The sequence below is a fragment of the Salvia miltiorrhiza genome, chromosome 7 (genome assembly GCF_028751815.1).
Source record: "Salvia miltiorrhiza cultivar Shanhuang (shh) chromosome 7, IMPLAD_Smil_shh, whole genome shotgun sequence".
Classification (NCBI taxonomy): domain Eukaryota; kingdom Viridiplantae; phylum Streptophyta; class Magnoliopsida; order Lamiales; family Lamiaceae; genus Salvia; species Salvia miltiorrhiza.
In genome coordinates, this window is record NC_080393.1 from 43,592,007 (window position 1) to 43,597,152 (window position 5,146).

The window sequence follows — 5,146 nt, forward strand, 5'->3', positions numbered from 1 at the left end:
ATCTTTGATAGAATACATAACGGTTTTTTGCACTTTTTATAACGATTTTTTGCACTTTTTATAACGATTTTTACAGTTTTTATAACGATTTTAACCGTTATCTTTAATTAGAATACATAACGATTTTTTGCATCTTTTATAACAGTTTTTTGCACTTTATATAATTGTAGTATATTTTTAAATTTTGCAATTTTTATAAAACGACAAAATGAGAAAATCAACGATAACAATATTATATATCATCCAAAAAATTCATACATTATTATACAAATGAACCAAATATCAAGTATACATCATCATTGCATATTCCGATTCAAAATTGAAAATACCAACTACCTTATAGCTAAAACAAAAATCTATCATACAATGTTTAAAGCACCAAGTCCTCAAGAATTAGTTAATCAACCTGCTATGATTCTCTGGTTGTCTTTTGACCTCAAACCATCCCAAGCTACCATAGCCCATGTACTTTACTGAGATTCTCGCAGTCCCCACAGCCCATGTACTTTACTGGTTCTCCTGTTTTGAAAGTCTAATTATATTAGATATGAGTCCACGCATTCTCTCTTCTGCGCACTAAAAGGCAATATTTCACAAAAATAAATTAAATAGTTAATTGATGCTTCTGCAAAATTTGTCAAGGAAAAATTGTGAAATAGTAAATGATGGAAGAGATTGGAAAATATTCCTCTAGTTCTGACATCCTTCAGAGTCAAACAAATCACAATTCTTACGATAAAGACAGGGAGTAGAAGCTTAGCTTTTGGAAGCTTTACAGACTGCCTAGGAAAACTATTTCAACATAGTAAAATAACTTGTAGTGCGGCATGGTGATTAGATTAAAATATAGGAAATTCACATTTACAGCATAATGCAGATATCAGAATCTTACCAAGGACAAGCATCGCTCCACATCATTACTCATATTCTTTAAACCACATTTTGCCACTGTCAGGAAACATACAGATCACAAATTAATTAACCTAAATGATGCAAAAAATGAGAATGAATCTCACGAAAACAAGCAAAGTATGGCCACATAGGAAATACTAACTTATCTCCACCATCATTTTCTGAAGTGGGATCTTCTGCAATATCAATTTCTCTTCTTCTTCTGTGGGAGGGATAACTTTTTTTCTGAACAAAAACATGGTAAGATATTATATATTTTGAATCCCAAATACCTGTTGCAAGATAGATGTGCTGGTCTCAGAGAGCAAAATCACTGGAAAATTATAAGCCTTCCACATGATTCCAGATCCCTGCTGAGGCGCAACAGTGGTAATTAGTTTGGAAGAAGTGAACATGCTAGAAAATCATGGAGAGAGGAGTAACACTGCAGCCTAAACATGCTATGTGCTCAACCGCACCAACAATTGTTACTCATCCAAATTTAATCAATTTCAAATTGGTTCCTTCATGTTTCCTGCAATGTTTCTGCGGTTCTGCCTCAACCAAATTTCACTAGAATTATATCTCAAGATATTGCATCACATGATATTCCATAAGAAACTAAATTGAAAGCTAATTTAGCTCGAAGCCAAAATGGCGTCAGGAGGTTCATAAAATGCTCACAAGATTATCTACGACTACTAGAGTTATTTAGAAACAAAGAAAGAAGCAGCCTAGTTGTACATTAGCCACTGAACAGTAAACCATACAGAAATTTCTTCTGTATATATTTCCTACAGTATGAGCTTTCAAAGTCCAAAATATATGATGTCGAAAACAGTTCCAATATAGTTTACCATACAAGCAAATGAGTGGATTTTGAGTTGCAGCATTTCCTGTCTTTACATGGACAAAATAGGCACTTAATGCAAAACAGGATGGAGAAAAAGGTAGTAACTGAAAAGAGAAATTCAAAAAGCCTGATCACAGCCACAAGAAAAAGGAATAAACTAACAATTAATCAATCAAATCGAAACCTCTGATGCACCTTCTAAGCTTAGTGTCTAGTCCTTTCCAAAGGATGATCAAGCAGGTACAGTTTATATCTAGTTTCAAAAGATTTCTATACCACTTTCTGAAATTGCAATCATAAACTTCATTATACTTCAAGGAATAGCATAAATGATGCATTTTTCTTAACACTTTCAGAAACAAATGAATAACTCGACACAAGTCGATATGAGATGACAATATTTTTCATGACGTACAGCTGGATTCCACTGAAAATTGTTGCTTGTATATGGAGCAAATTCTGCCTGTGGAAATTTGACATCTGGAGAAAATCCTGAAAGGTAAAATATGATAGGTTATATCTGGAGGCATTCTGCTTCTGATAGAAAAACATGGTCCAGGAAAATAAAAACAAAGAAACAAACGATACAGAAACCAAAAAATCACAGTGGGGGCTGTCTAGAACCCAATAGGCAATAGAAAAGCGGACTACTAAATTACCCAAATGAAAAACTACATCAGGATAAGTAACAAATACAAGTTAAATCTCAACAGAATTCTTCTCCTAAAAGTGCTTTACATTCTATTTCTCTAAAGAGGTCATCTAATCTTCAGTGAGGAGTCAAAACAAGGAACTCTCTAAGAAATTACATTTTAATCTTATCAAAAACAGATTGAGATAGATAATAAAGAAGCCAAAAACAATACAATAGCAAAATATAGGGAAGACATGGAAGGAAAAATGATATGCAAAAACAAGGTATACTATTAAATGAACTCAAACTCACTAGATAAACCATTAGTTACTATGAAAATCAGCAGCAAACTAAATTCAACAATACTCTTTGCTGGTGGATGATGGCCACTGGACTTGACTTTGTTGCAGCATTGGGTTGCTATTCATGTGAGTCAAACTTCCAGCTGGAATTTTCTTTGGATCAGTAAGCGAATGAGGCCTATCAAATGTAGACATGTTTGTCACATTCATGGGCCGAGATGTTGGCCCCAAGTGATTAACAGCAATATTTGGATGAGATGGAGCCTGCGTCATCTGAGAATCATGCGACTGTGGTCGGATAGCAACCATAGGTTAACCAAGAACAACCCAAGGAAGCTCAACATTCATATTAAAGTAAAGAATAACGCATCCCACCAAAACAAACATTCAAGGTGATCATTCTATCTCAGTTTACTCCCTCCTATCGCTCGAGTCACACAACCAAATTATGTTCTTTATGAAAGCAGTAAATAAGAAGCATGAAACTTTTAAGTCTTTGAGCATGTATACTTGTTCATATGAGGAATACCTTTTACAAATAGCATACACACTAGCTCGGAGGATCGACGGAGGCGGCAGGCCCTCATCTGCTCAGCAGAGAAACGTAACAGCATCGAGAGATTGGGAAAGAGTCGAGAGACAGCTAGGACTCAGTTTATATTCTCCTCATGTGTGAGGGAGATCTGTTCATGAGGGTGAGTGAGAGAGGTAACGAAAGAGCGGAGGTGACAACCACTCACCCGAATCTCGAAGACCATGGCAGTGAACGACGTTCATCGACATTCCTCAGTCGGCGGCGCCAGATTCAGAGAGAAGAAGAGGAAGAGAACGGATGAAGCCCGACCATTCGCTGGTCCTCCAGTTGTAGCGGCGGCGGTATTTCTTTCTATGAAAACTAGGGCTCAAAATTGGAAGGGAAAAGGGAGGAGAAAGCCTTCGGCATGGCGGCATCGACAACGCCGAAGAGAAGGGCGCTGCGTTGCCGGATTTCAGGCTCAGGCGGCGGCGATTCCTGATTTGGGGAGGAAATTAGGGCTCCCCTTTAGTCTTCATCCGTGATTTTTGAGAGAGAAAAATGGATGATGGGAGGTAGTAGTCGAGGAGCGGCGCCCTCGGCCGGATACGGCCTCGCCGGAGCCGGTGGGAAGACGGACAGAGAGAGGATTGCGGCGGTGAGCGTGATGGAGAAGATAGAGAGAGCCAGGTCCGATTTGGGGGAAAATTTGATGGGAGTTAGGGTTTTGATTTTTTATAATATTATTAAATATTAAAAATAATAGATACCGGTCTTAAGGCGCTCATATATAACGGTTAAAATAACCGTTATAAAAAGATGTTCATAGATAACGGTCGGCATAACGGATTTTGTAGTACCGTTATGTATGCAACTAATAGATAACGCATAAACATAACGCATTTGTTCAAACCGTTATCTATGCATTTAGGCAACACTACATAGATAACGGATTTTCGAAAAACCGTTATCTATTCCTAAAAATGCGCTCATACATAACGGTTTTTGAAAAAAACCGTTATCTATGTACTGTTATGTATGTAAACTTTTGTAGTAGTGGATGAGACATCAGTCGAGGTACAGAGCAAGACTTACAATGGAGTAAAAAGAAAATAAAAACACATGGGAAACCCATGGACTCCAGCAGTCTGCATGGCTGCGCCTTGAACTTCTTGATCTTCATCTTCAGTCTTCATGTTCCTAAGCTTGTTCCATTCACACTTGTTTTCCGTTGACTTGAGGTCTTTACTGGAACGTCCTCCTTACAACTTCTGGTGATCCTTTTGCTTTACTATCTTCAGTTTAGTAAGAAGATGCAGGGAATTACCTTCGAGAAGGTTTTTTTCTGACTTCCTACTTTCCCCCTTCTTGGCAACATCAAAAAGAGAGCTGATGATGGAAGCTATGATCGGATGGGACTTCAACTCCGACTCTCAAGTACTTGTGGGAGGACTTGAGAAGAGGATGAGTGCAGAGATGCAGAAGAGGAAGACGCCAGTAGGGAGAGAGAGGGATGAGAAGGGAGACGGAGAAGTGAAGGAAAGGAAAGTATGCATAGCATTTTAGAGATATTCATGTAAAGCGGCTATGCATACGAGCCTAAGGGAGAGGAAGAGAGACAAGAGGTGGAGGGGAGGAGGAGGGATATGAAAGAAATGTATGACAAGCCTGTGGTGAAAGGAGTAGGGCAAAAGGCAGTTTGTCATACATGTAGAGAGTGGATGTGAGGAAGGAAAATCGAATCAGTGGTAGTCGTGAGGACTAGCACTGTCGATTTGTGCTGACTGACAACGAGCTCCTGCTCATTGTTGTTGCACCACATGGGAGCTTCACAAAAGATTGTGAGGCTCTCCTGAGAACCAGGTGAAGTCCGTCTTCTTGAGACAGGAACTTCAAACCGTATGGGCCGGGCATGAGGATGGAAGACACTCGCGTCGTTGGATACAAGTGAG

At 38.7% G+C, this 5,146-nt stretch overlaps 1 long non-coding RNA gene across 1 annotated transcript; it reads right to left on the bottom strand.

Moving 5' to 3' along the window:
* Positions 1-519: 519 nt before the first annotated feature.
* Positions 520-1,541, bottom strand: LOC130996257 (uncharacterized). Its single transcript, XR_009092466.1, has 3 exons — positions 1,055-1,541; positions 893-948; positions 520-576 (listed from the first exon to the last, which is right to left on the bottom strand). It is a non-coding gene; the product is annotated as an uncharacterized LOC130996257 (long non-coding RNA).
* Positions 1,542-5,146: the final 3,605 nt, after the last annotated feature.